This window comes from Meriones unguiculatus, chromosome 3 (genome assembly GCF_030254825.1).
Source record: "Meriones unguiculatus strain TT.TT164.6M chromosome 3, Bangor_MerUng_6.1, whole genome shotgun sequence".
In the NCBI taxonomy this organism is placed as follows: Eukaryota; Metazoa; Chordata; class Mammalia; order Rodentia; family Muridae; genus Meriones; species Meriones unguiculatus.
Window position 1 is genome coordinate 140,617,334 of NC_083351.1, and position 13,941 is coordinate 140,631,274.

Consider the following 13,941-nt stretch of genomic DNA (forward strand, 5'->3'; position numbering starts at 1 on the left):
GGGCTTCATAGTGAGACCCTGCCTCAAAAGAGGTTGATTACTCTTCACTCAATTAACCTGCCTGTGATGGTCCCAGCTCTGTGGACACCGATGATGAACTTCACCAACGTGCCCACTCTTCTTCAGAAGAGGTGGCAACCCTGGAGGACCAGTCACGGCATTTCGGCACTGTTAATGCCCTAGAATGAACCAGGTGTGACAGTCACTGACACACAGCACGGAAAATAGCAACTTTTCAATTGTTGTCATCCTGATAAACATCAGCCCTCAAGGAAAGAGGAAAACAAACTACTCCATTATTTAAATAAATGGGCATGGCTCAATTTTTTTCTTAATGAGAGAGCTTTCCTGTCCTTTGAGGAGTCAGTGTCACGCCTGCACATCTGCTGGACATCCTTAGTACAGTGAACTGCAAGAAACACATTCACCATCAACTTGGCAGTCTGGTGCTCTCTGGACACCAGAAAAACAAGAAAATATTTCTACAACAGGTTAACTCGGACTTTGACCACTTAAACAGATTTGGGGGAAATTCCTTGGCATGTATAATTATTCACCAAACCACTATCCAGGAACCGTCTTTGAAAAAAATTCTGTAAGCTGACCTCATAGTAGCGAACAGAAAAACAACAAGAGTCAAACATCACCTGAATGACACGAACTGCCAAAGTCACAGAAAACTTCACAGGGACTCTGAAAGCCAGGGCAGCCACCAGGCAAAGGAGACATCATGGGGTCTGCACACTTTCTAAAATCAAATTCTCAAGCCAACCTGCAACTTGCATTCCCCTAATTATCTTCACTCAATACAAATGAAAGTACTAACAGGTTATTTTAAAGGGCAACTAAAGTCGTTTCTGGAAGAAACAATATGACCTCCATTTAAAATAAATAAATAAGTAATTGAAGCAACAGCTTTCCTCTGGAGAAAACATACAATAGTTTAGCAAATAAACTCTTACTGCCATTCCACAGGAAATGCAAGTTCCAGACCATATTAAATTTATAGAACACTTTGAGGCTGCCAGCCATTCTCCCCCGGCGGCCAGGGCTCCTGTTCTGTCACTATGCTGAGCATGTCCTCGGGATACAATGTTCTGTGATTACAGACATCCTTGATTTGTTTCTAGAGAAAACATCACAACACTGACTACAGCTTTTAAAAGTATATATTGCCTTTCACAGGCTGGAGAAATTTTCTTTGTTTCAAAATCCAACCAGGGCTAGGAAGATGGCTTTGTGAATAAAGTACTTGCCTCTTGGAAGCGTGAAGACCCAGGATCAGTCCTCCAAGCCTATCAAGCTATACTCCGCCCCAAAGCGGGCAGCTGAAAACAAAGCATATTACAAACCTCCTACCATGAGCCTTTTTACAAAGATCTTCCCTGTGGCTGGAGAATCCTGACAGGAATAAGAGCACTCGTTGCTCGTCCACAGGACGCAGGTTTGATTCCCAGCACCCACACGGCAGCTCAAAACCATCTGTAACTCCAGTTCCAGGGAATCTGATGCCCTCTTCTGGCCTCCACGGACAGGCACAACAAAAAAGTGGTACACAAGCAGGTATTCAGGCAAAACATTCATACACATAAAACAATAATAAATAAACCTTTAGGAAGAGATAGAGAGAACTGTCCGTTTGTCATAATCCTACATAAGGATAAATTGGATCAAGGACCACCATTAGTATCCCAGTTACAAAAGTGCAATCAATTCATAAAGATTGATCCACCTGATGACCATTTGAACAATAAAAAAATAATAATAATACTCAAAAGAGAAGCTGAGCATGCTGTTCATGCTGATGGCTACTCTAGAGTCATCAGCCATCACGGTACCACAGCAAACGCGCCCACCAGCATGGTGCCATCTATGGGACAGGTGGAGCTGCACCTCCGGTTTAAACCCAGATCCAGCTCCACCTAAAGCCTACAGCTTCCTTGGAAAACCGTGGGCGAAAGGTTAGGCAGCCTGGGCTCTGAGGGTGCACTTGACAGAATAAAATAGGAAACTGTCATGGTTTTTGAGGGTAAGCCAATGAAGGGTCACTTTTACCCAACTTGTACCTCAGTAACAGTACAACCAAAATGTGCCCCATGAGATCACATTCAATCCACAACCCCAAACTAGTCTGGACGAGTATGACTCTCATGCACAAGAAAGCTTCTGACAAGACAAAAATGTGGTGCCAAGCTCTAGTGACAAGTGAGTGGCATCTGTCCCCTCCCCAGGACTCAGAGTCTCAGGCCCAGATGCAGGCCGCCCTGAGTTTGTACAGGCTCATGGGAGCTTCAGTCCAGGACAAGTTAATTCCTCCCCAGAACTGTAAGTGTTTCACCCATTTGTGAGTGCAGTAGTATATGGAATTAAGTAATTCATACTGCTGGGCAACCAGCACCAGCACCCATCCTCTGAATGCTTCTTCTGTCAGCCCTGCCAACCTCGGGTCTAGCTTCTGCCTCCGTGAACCGACTATTCCAGGAGGTTAGTAAAATCATAAGCCTTTTCTGCTTGGCTTATTTCACCTAGCATAATTCTTGCTCTTTGATTCCCAATTAGTCTCTGAGATACAGTCCCGAGAACACACCTTTCAAATGAAACAGGGAGGGACACATGATGTGATAATTTTACGCCTTTCCTCATCTCCAAAAGAAATACAAAAGCCTGGGAAGGAAGAAAGAGACAGAGAGGCACCAAAACCATCCACTATCCTAACAACAGAGCTCATTTCTGAGTCTCTCCACTCTCTCCTATCCTTGGCTTTACAGAAACTGTTAGCAGTCACATCACCTTGGGACAGTCACATGGGGAAACCACATCATATTCTTTCACATAAGCTTCTATCAAAACGGCACGAGGCCAGGGACTTTGAAATTAATCTCAAGGTCAACATGAAGGAAAAATAAAGGTGCTTTAATGAAAAGTTGCACCCACCCAGCTCTCCTATTACACAAATAAATTAAAGCTGCCTTAAGTTTCGCTCTGATAGCCGGAAACGGTTCTTGGCAAGACATCGCAGTATTGTTTAATAGTCAGTGCTGCAGAAGGAAGGCAATACCTCCAGAAATGTTCAGCCAAAAACAAATGTTAAGCAAAATTTATACAAACTCTGAATGTGGCCATCCATCCATCTCTTACCTCTCAAAAGGAAACAGCACAATCCCATTGAAAGAAAATCCTGCTTTCTTATAGGAATAAAGACAGCAATGCCACAAATCAATGAGCTCCGAGATCTGTTTGTTGCTGTGATTTTAATTGTTTCTTCCTTGCAATTCCCATGTCCTCAGAACCAAGAGGAGGGGAAAAAAAAAAAAAAAAAGATAAAATTTTCAACGGAACTCCACACCTTATTTAAAAAAAAAAAAAAAAAAGCAGGCAGGACATAGGCCTGGTAGAGTGAGGTGATTTACAGGGAACTAAAACTAGCCACAGCAGGAGATGACTTGGATCTGTGAGACAATGATACACAAGTGGATGGAATGCAGGACTTCCTGTATTTATTTTAGTAGAAAGAACCTCAAGTCCTGGGAGGAGGAGTCATTTTTAGAAAATGACACTGACCCCATTGCTACATCCAGCAGCAGTTCCGTTTCATTGCACCATTGCTCATGTTCTTTTTTCTGCCCAAATCAGTGGAGGACATTAAATATGAAGGCAATGGGACTTTCCTCAGAGCTTTGGGACATGGGGACCCTGTCCACTGTAGCAGTCTCCGCCACCCACACCTTCCCTGGCAGATTCCTTGTCACTGCAGAAGCACGCAGCATGAAAACATATTTCAGCTGCAGGCCCAAGAGTATAACCCACCCAAATCCAAAGACCTGAACTCAAAGAGCCTTCCCTACCCTGCTCCTTCCTCCCTGCCCTGCTCCTCCCTGTCCCATTCTTTCCTCCCTGCCCTGCTGCTCCTCTTTGCCCTGCTCCTCCATAACCCGCTCCTCCCTGCCCCACTCCTTCCTTCCTGCCCTGCTGCTGCTCCTCTCTGCCCTGTTCCTCTTTGCTCTGCTCCTCCCTGCCCTGCTCCTTCATCCCTGACCTGCTCCTCCCTGACCTGCTTAGACTGTTTCTCTGCTTGTTCCTTCCCCCTCCCGCTCCTTTTATTCTTTTCTACATAAAATCCAGCTGCATCTTTCTGGAAACTACTCTCCGCAGAACAGAATGCAGCACGGGTAAGGGACTTCTTCACCAGCCTGATAACTGAGCCCAATGTTCTATGATTACCATGTAGCCCATGCTGTCCTGTAACTCTTGATCCTCCTGCCTCAGCCTCCCAAGTGCTGAGATGACTTATAGGTACCAGGCTCTCTTTTTTTTTTTAACTACCATACCTTAACATATTTTTTTAAAGACTCACCCCGGCACTCCTCACAAATAAACATTTTTGGCAAGCTCACCCTTCCCCATCCCCATCTGTTTGCTATGCCAAAGAACCGTAAGGTATCAGGAAAGAAATCGCTTCAAAATGGCTGACCTAGATCACCTGTACTCTGTAACTTCAAGAAAGACCAAGACTAAATATACTTCAACAAAAAGCAAATCCAAAAGCCAGTACTTATAGCTGAGTGTGATACATACTAGCTGATTACCTGTGATCTTGGCACACAGTAAGCTAAGGTCTGAAGATCACGAGTAGTTGAGCTCAAGCTAGCCTTCTCTATGCAGCTCTGAAGAAGTGGGGTACAGGCACAGAGAAAGGAGGGAGGATGAGAAAGAGGAAGAGAGAAAAAGAGGAGGAAAAAGAGAGAGAAGGGGGTGCAGAAAAACACAGAACAGGGGCAAAGATCACTTCTCTCAAATTTAACCCTCACCCTTGGAAGCCCATAGCTCAGCCACCTCCTCTCTGCCTTCTCCCTAGTCCGTGGCATCCACAGCACTGTGTGCATACCCAAAAGATGAAATGCCATGATAATTTCCACAATTCAAGTCAAAACCTACAAACTGTTAAACCAAGTAAGGCAAAAACATACGAGAAATGGGTGTCTTCTGTCAAAGACAATTAGCCCAGCAAGGACTTGAGTCTCCTGAATCCTTCTTCCCCTTTCCCTTTCCATTGCTCAACCAAACTCATCAGACTGTGCAGCTGAGCCCCCACAGGTGAGATGCAGCCAACCCCTTCGTCCCGGATCGAAGACAGAAACTATCTTGGCCACGTGTAGCTGCGTTCTGGTGACCCTTTTCACAAAGAGAACTGCCTTGCCCATGACACTCAGACTATCATTCTGTTTCTAACAAGCATGTGTCTAACAGCCGACTTTAGAAATCAAGGAAGCAGCGTTAGAGCGGAGACCCAGGCAGCAGGCACCACCACAAGGTGAGAACAACCGGTGTGCAACCCTGTAAGTGGATCAGGCATCCCGGAAGCCATGTTTGTGAGGCCCTTCTGAACCCTTCTCCTAGCCTGAAATGGCTCCTCTTCATGCCACGCTGCTTTTTGCATTTGGGTTTGCCTGTACGTTCTTTCCTCTGTGTGTATTCATTACACATGGTATCGTGTTGTATGAACAAGCCAGGCCCTTGACGCGGCCGTCATTTCCTGTCACGTAGGACGTAGCGCGATGTCACCATCTCACACCACCTGATCTAAAGGGACTCGAGGCCCTAGGATCTCAGCACACTTCTATTTCACAGCATCTCCTACCAAGATGTCAGAGTAGAAAACAATTCCTAGTCAAGAAAACAGAACCTCTGGCTTGGCTGACGACCCAACACCTCAAGTGGACTAGTTTAATCACATTGGCTAAAGGTGGGCTCACCCGAAGCCAGGCTAAAAAGATGGGTGGAATCAGTTCTTTAATGAAATACTGTACTTGCCCTTCCCAGGATCTCCACCTCTAGCGCAGAGGCTTAGAGGCCTCAGCCACGTAGGATCCCAAGTTGAACCACCTTTCTGAAATCATTCAAAACAAGGTTAATTTTTCCCTTTTGATCTTTCAAAGCCTGCTTTTCTTAACACTTTGGGCTTTTCCCCAAAAGTGTGGGCTTCCTTGCTTTCCCTAAAGCCTCCCTCCCCGCCATGTGGCTGCCTGTCGGCCATGTGTCTGACCTGTGTGCCAGCTTAAATGGCACAGCTGCTCCTCTTCTCCAGGCAGACAGCTTGCCTGCCCTGCGGTTTTTCTTTTATATTCTAATAAAATTGTTCTTTTACCGATGAAACTATGAACACCAAAAGGTGACCCCCAACATGCCCTACATCAAAGACAGCACAGTATCTTATAAATCTCCACACCAGCTTAAAGGGCCTTCTATCAAAAGACTATGTGCTCAACAAACAAAAACGCTCGAACAAGTAAGGGAGATACTACAGTAGCCCTCCCTCTCACCTGCAGAAATGATGACTTAAACATTTCGTTATACGGCCTCAGCTAAATATGACTTAATTTCAATTCAGTGTGATCTGGTGGTTTTGTTTTTAAATAAAAGGCCTATTTGTATGCTATTTTATTTGCTAAATTAAATGTCCCCTGCATTTCTTTTGAACACATTTTATTTGTACATTAGTCACACTGAAGAAGTACAAGGAAACGATCATCTAGAAACAGTAAATGAGTTCTCTCCAAACCACAACTTAGAACAGGGGAAAAAAATGATGTAAATGTAGACTCATACTGACCTCATTAACATCACAGTATATTGCCTGTAAATTTCGAGGAGGAAGAGGTGGAAGAGGAAGAGAAGAGGGGGGGAGGAAGAGAAGAAGGAGGAGGTAGGGCTGGAAGATGAAACAGAAACAACAGATGCAGAAGATGTGTTCTTTCCAACACTGGGAACTCAAATACAGAGGAACTCAGAACTCTCTCCCAAGGATCCACAGATAGAACAGAAGCCAGGAAGAAGTACAGATGAAGATGAGGGTAAAGGACTCTGGGTGTGCGAATCCCACAGTGGGAGCAAGGAGAAGAACTCCTGGCCCTGATCTGGGTGACCACGTCCACCAGTGGCTCTCCAGTTGTGTCCGCAGTCCAGCAGCACAGATGCTACCTGTGAAATCATTACAAAGGCAGACTTTAATCAAGCCACACGGCAGAACAGGGAACTCTGGGGCTAGGGCCAGCAAGATGTGTTTTCACAAGCCCTGGGGCGACTCTGATGCACAAAGAGGCAGGCACTGAGTAAGTGACTTCCTGCAGGAGGACTGACCTCAGACAGATGAAAAACAGTCCACTAGGGATGGACGCAGCCAACAGAAGCCCTCTGTCTAATGCCAGAGAATGCACAGTACATTGTACAAACAGTAGCGTGCAAGCCCGGGGCATGAGAGGGAAGGCAGGTCACCAAGGATGTTGGGTGCAGTGCCAAGCAACTGGACTTTCAGCCTACGGGCAGCAAGGAGTCCCAGGAGGAGCAGAATGGGCCTGTCCATACCTGCAGAGGATTTCAGAAAAAAGCACAGAGGAGAAATGAGCAGGAGACTCGGAGAATGACTGCAAACTCTGAAAGGAGAGGCGATGGTAGCAGGAAGAAACTGGAGGCTGTGGGGAATGGCAGGGCTCCACGCAGGGGCTGGAGACAAGTGGTGCCTTCAACAGCAGAGATGTAGGTGGCCGGAGCACTGAGCTGAGACTTGAGACCCTACCACACCTAACATGTTCTTGAGCTGACTGTCGGGTTTTCTTTATAAACGAGAGTTCCGAGCAGGCAGAGTGGCCGTGCCGGTCACGTTCAACACAAGGCATTGGGATGAGCACCCAGCTTCCGGGAAGCCAAACAGAGACACACGCTAAAAGGTAATTACTCTCATTCAATCAAGAGAAGACAAGAGTCATGGGGAAGAAATTAGAAATAAGGTACCTTAGTGTGGTGGTCTGAATGAGAATGGCCTCTATAGGCTCATATATTTTAATACTTAGTCCCCAGTTGGTGGGATTGTTTGGGAAGGATTAGGAGGTATGGCCTTGTTGGAGGAAGTATGTCCTGGGGGTGGACTTTGAGGCTTCAAAAGCCTATACCAGGCCCAGTACATGACTATTTCTGTCTGTCTGTCTCTGTCTCTCTGTGTCTTCCCACCTATTTCTCCGCCTCCATCTTGCAGATAAGATGTATGCTCTTAGCTACTGACCCAGAGCTCTGCCTGCCTGTCTGCTACCATGCTCCTCCCCACCATAATGATAATAAACTAACCCTCTACACCTAAAGCAAGCCCCCAATTAAATGTTTTCTTTAGTAAGCGGCTTGGATCATGGTGTCTCTTCACAGCAATAGAACAGTAACTAAGACACTTAGTTTTTTTACATTCACTATAGTCTGTTGATAAGCATGCAAAACCTGAAACTCGCATTATGTAAACTTAACAGTTAGTCTGATCCCTTGAGAGGCGTCCACAAAGGCTCATCTCCCTGTAAAAGGGCCCCAAATACTTTTAGCAAAAGTAAACATAAGGCGCAGTTCTAGGCCACAAAGACACAGCCACCTGACTGAGATGACAACTTGGCTTTCCTCTGTTTCTATTTTTGGAATAGCCGTAAAGCAGAGGGTGGAGATGTTTCAACTCTCAGTGATAGAAGTCTGCATCTTTGCTTTGATTTTCAGAAATGATTCCTGGCAGGCAGATAATGTTGTGACCCAATTACTGGATATTTTGGAAGTAGTAGGCGCTTAGCTTGGAGGATGAGCTGGTGGGTGCAGAGGGAAGAGTCACCGGCGGGCACTACCACCGCCTCCCACTTCTGAATCTCATGGCGGAGGAAGCAATGACAATCAGGAAGCAATGCAACGGCTCCCCCTGACCTGCTTCCCGCTTTCTCACCATTCCCAAAATAGATAGAGCTAAGGAAAATCATAAATATCACTCGCAGTCCTCTAGGGGAAGGCTTGGCAAGGGCATAAATTCGGGTCCCTGGGAAAGGGGGGATGAAAGACAAGGCTACTGAAAGTCCTAAAACAGTGGGAAATAATGAAAAAGGGAACAGGAGAGACACAGAGCCAGTTCTTATTCCAAAGTACATGCAAGGGGGCAGTGGTAAGGGTTCCCCAGAGTTGAACTCTTTTGGTCAAAAGGCAAACTTTGGTTAAACCAAAAGCAGCGATAATGGTTAAGGTCTTGCTGCCTGCCGAGCGGTGGTCTTAAGCCCTTATCCTCCGTTAACTCCTGAAATCCTCAGACCCATGTGACACACATACCTTCAGCTTTCTTGCTTGTAGGTGAGGACAGTGAGGCATTGCATAATTATGGTGTTCAACCAGAAGTCTGTCACTGGTGGAACATGTGGCCACTACAGAGCAATGCCAGAACCCTAAGAGTATGACTTTCAACAACCACGCCCCGATACTCTCTGCAGGGGAGCGGTGCCCTGGACACTGCACATTGGCACCCCTAATCTCCATCTGCAAAGGCCGGTATTTGACCCTCAGGAAGTCAAGCTAAAACATCTCTAGGCCAATGTGCCCTGCAGGGCAAAAGTGCCCCCCACTGTCCACACACCAAAGCAGGTACTGCAGAGATCTGAATGGCCACATTCCTACTTTCATAGAAGGATTCTCTGTTGGCAGGGCAGACAGGCTCCAAAAGTTCCAGGGAGCCAACAGGGGAAGGAGCCAGGAAAATGTTTCTCAACGGGGATTTTCACAGGAGCTACTTGCCATGGCCCCTCTTCCATGCAGCACCCCTACTTCTGTAAAGCAGGGACGGCTGCCTTTCTTGCCACTCCCGCAAAACTCCACTCTAGCACCCTGCTACCAACGCTGTCACATTCCTCTGTCCTCCTGACCTTGGCACAGTGCCTGGCACCAACTATGTATTCAATAAACATTTGCTGCACAGAGGAATGAGCACATGGAGCTGAGGTGTCTGGGAGTCACCGGATGACCTAGGAAAACATATATGAAACTTGTTTCTTGGGGGGGATCTGAAGTTAGGCACTGACAGCAGGAAGAGAGACAGCAGGAAGGCTGAGCGGTGCTCCCCATGACATCCACAAATTACACTGCATTAGCTCCCCAAAAATGAAGCAACCCAAGAAACCTACCTTGGGCTAGGTTTCTCCTTCTACCTAGATGGTACTACCCAGCCATACACAGTACTTCCAATGACAGGTGGTACTGCCCAGCTATGCACAGTACTTCAAATTACAGGCGGTACTGCCCAGCCAAGCAAGACAGTCAATATAGAAGGTAGCCTGGCCAATACCTATAACAAAAGTCTACTGAACAAACTAAACAAAGACCCCCAGGCTAAGAACACAGTCAGCAGCAAAGAACAAGCTGGATGCCCAGAGAAACACACCATCCCTCACGGTTTCAGGCCAAACCCCTCCTGGGAGTCAGGACCTCGGACGAGCCTTAGGCCTGCTGGGAAAGCCCTGAAATGCTCATCCAGCAGCTCAGCTTCCCAGTACCTACATGGGAGGACTAATCAGATTCCCCTGTATTTTATACAGAAGGAATGTATGCTGGGATATGCTCAGAGAGTCAACCGAGCAACTCTTGGTTTCCCACGTGTCTGGAAATCACACCTGGATTCTGCTGATCGTGAACTGTGTTCAGATGAAAAAAATGCACCTAGGGGCTAAAACCGGGAGGAACTAGCTATGCCACCAACAGGCAGACTCTAGTTAACCTTGGGCTTTGAAAACAAAACTGACCGAACGGAAGTTTAACGGCATGGAGGCAAGAAGGAAAGATTTGTGTAGAACCCAGACAAAGCCTCTAGCTTTTCAGAACCACAGTTAACTGTAAAATGGGAAATGTGGCTGTACCCCTAAGGATTTAAATGACATGTTTCCTGAGGAACTCCAGGCACACAGTTTGCTCCTAATAAATAAATGTGATTACTTCATCCTATCACCTGGCAACCGATAGTCTCCTCAGTACTGCCTGAAGGTCCAGGACAACAAGATGGCCACTGTACAGACTATTAACTTTCTTATCTCTAAAATAAGAACAGGGTTTCTGAGAGTTGGATAACATAAAAGCTAGGAAGCTAAGAGCTCATTAAGCTCCATGGTAAAGTTAATATTAATGAGATGTAGATGATAAATCACAGATTTGTATGTGTATGTTTGCGTGTGTGTGTGTGTGTGTGTGTGTGTGTGTGTGCGCATGTAGGTCAGAGGTCAACATTGTTCATACTCCTCAATCATATTCATTCTCCCTCTTCCTCTCCCTCCCTGGTTTTGTTGAGACAAGGTCTCTCTGCATAGCCCTTGCTGTCCTGGAACTCATTCTGTAAAGCAGGCTGGCCTTGAACTCAGAGATCCACCTGCCTCTGCCTCCCAGGTGCTGGGATTAAAACTGTGAGCTACCACGCCCAGATCTCTTCCTTATTTTTAAAGATAGGGTCTCTCGCTGAACCTGAAGATCACCTATTCAGTTAGACTGGCTGGCCACCAAGCCCCAAGGGTCTTCCTGTCTCTTCCTCTCCAGAGCTGGGGTTGCAGGAACAATGCAGGAACAATGCCTAGCTTTTACATGGATACTGAGAATTGTAATCAGGTCCTCACGCTTGCATGACAAGTACTTTACTGACTGGGCCATCTTCCCAGGTCCACTAAGCACAGATCTAAAGTGTTGCCTGAAACACGTTATTTATTGTGTTAAACTATTATTTCAAACCTAGAAACTTTTTTCTTCCTCTGCCCCAACCAAATAGTAACCCCACTACTTCCATCACCAAAAAAAAAAAAAAAAAAAAAGAGTTGAAAAGCAGCAATTCCAGGGGCCAACCGTTCTTAACCTTCCTCTAACCATCTCAGGCTCATCCTGGAGGGCATGATAGCATGCCGGCCAACACTAAGAAGACTATTAAGCAATTCTTGATTCAGTGGTCTTGATTCCAACAGCAATTCCTAGAATCACCACTTCCAAATTGCAGAAGCATGTTGTTCTGCCAGAAAGAGGTCTGCATACAAAGAAACAAATGCCAAGATACATCTCCAGGCCTGCCTGCTGAATTCACATTTCAGCCGTTCGTCCTGTCTGCTCTCGCAGGCCCTTGTCTTTCATCTTGGCACTCTGCTTGTCATTCTTGGGCTATAATTCAAAAATACTCACTGGTTCCCAGGGCACTTTCAAAATGAGTTCCTTCACAGCTCCTGGGACTTTGGGTGACTCTACATTCCTGGAAGGCCCAGAGGCCCCAGCAGCCCACCCACAAGCTCTATGTGTTGGTCTGGCTTCGCTACTAACTCAATCCCAAGGGCAGAACTCTGCATCTCAGGACCAGATTCCCAGACTTAGCAATTTCATGGACCATTAAGCTGCCAAATGAAAATATTCCCATCCCCTCACAAAAGATTCTTACCCCAAAATCGGAAGAGCATAATCTCAAAGAAAGAGGCAGCTCTTCTCATTTGGACACCAATAAAATTCTGGCTTTATCATCACCATTATCACTGCAGTAAGGACAATGAAAATGTCACCGGCTGACTCTCAGCCCGCAGGCTAGCATTGTGCTTTGCATATACACAAAACATTCACTTTTCCAATGCATACAAATTAAGATCCGATTTTGAGGGTAGCGGATTGGAAAGGCTGCATCCTGTCCCACTGGCAATGCCAAGCCTTCCTTCCCCAGCAGTGGAACTCACCTTTCCTCTCCCACAAAGTCCCCTTAAATTACATCCTCCAAGATGCACTTCTTCTTCTAGCTCAGTTCAAAACTCTGCATTTTTTTAGTCAACTAAAAATAACAAAGCCACACTTCCTCCCACTCCAAGCATTCCTGAAGCCTGCTTGCCAATACAGCTAAACTTTAGAAACTTCAGGTACTGCCCAGCAGGCAAAAAATCCTGCAGCATCCACAAGAGAAAAAAGGTTCAGTGGCTAACTTCCTAACATCCTCAAGTCATTAACGTAAAGGAAACCTTTAAAGCACATTTCCACCCCATTATTTTCCTCTATGTTCTCTTTCCTTTGTCTTTGTGAATTCATGCATTCTATACATACCAGGAAATTATACATTGGAATTTTTTCCCTTTAGTTCTTTTTCTGTCTTGTTTTGTCTGTGTCTTTTGTTGTTAGTTGGTTAGTTAACTGGTAAGCTAGTTAGTCTGCTGACCTCCAGTGCCTTTAACTAGGTCCAGGCTCCCTAGTCTTCACACCACATGGTGATGGCTTACCTCTTTTCCCTGCATTCTGTTCTTACCACCCTCGTCATGTTTGCTGTCCTGTCCTGGCCTTGCTCCTTGCAGGGGTTCAGAATCCTGACGCTCACTGAAGGCTAGGGATGCTGATGTCACTGTTCCCACAGTTACTTAAGTGCTGCAGTGACTCTAGCTACCCTCTCCTGCCCCACTTAAAGATTAATGGTGTTGAGCTGTGTGAGCATCCTGAAAGCAAAGCATGCAGAACTCAGCATGGGACAGGTCCCCTGCGCTCTCTGTCTTACTATCATCTAGCTGGCACTTCTACTACTGCAACAGCCAACCATAAACCACCTGCACAAGCCAGTGAAGATGCTCACATTAGATGACAGTGTCAATCAACTCCTAAGGCCGAGGGCTGCACCTCTCACTAAGGGCGGACGGTGAAGGATAAAACATGGGAAAGGTCTGCTGGAATCCTACAAGATAGAATCCAGCCACCAAGACGTGGAATGCCTTCTCTGCAGCCAGTGCATCTTCCAGATGTCTGTGAGGCTAAGAGCAGTCAGTCTCTGCTCAGAAGATGCGAAAAAGAAATTTCCAAAGTCTAATAGCCAAGCCTAACCCTACCCCAGAAGGGCTCCGATACACATAGTTCATTTATGACAACTATTTTGTAGCAAATAAAAAGCTCAATAAGAGGCAGGAACTGACCAAGAAAGAAGGGCATTAAACAAAACAAGAAAAGTACAGGCCCTAAAATGTACAAAATCAGCCTCACCTATGCTCTAAATGAACTCCTCCATCCTTGAGTGGCTGTATCATAGGCCTCTGGACCAGGCCAAGGACATAGTAAAACAACCAGAGGGCATATTCCACTGCAAATCTCATCCTACAAATGGGGAAACTGAGACCCCAAGATGTA

General features: G+C 46.1%; 1 protein-coding gene across 11 annotated transcripts in view; it reads right to left on the reverse strand.

Moving 5' to 3' along the window:
* The window catches only part of Apbb2 (amyloid beta precursor protein binding family B member 2), a 308,714-nt gene that overhangs the window by 291,308 nt on the left and 3,465 nt on the right, over positions 1–13,941 (reverse strand). Inside the window, exon 1 of one of the 11 annotated variants that reach the window (XM_060380672.1) lies at positions 3,139–3,253. The exons of the other annotated variants lie outside the window; for them this stretch is intronic. The gene's annotated coding sequence lies outside the window, so the exon portion shown is untranslated. Of the gene's footprint in view, positions 1–3,138; positions 3,254–13,941 lie in introns of those variants that run through there. 11 annotated transcript variants of the gene reach the window in all.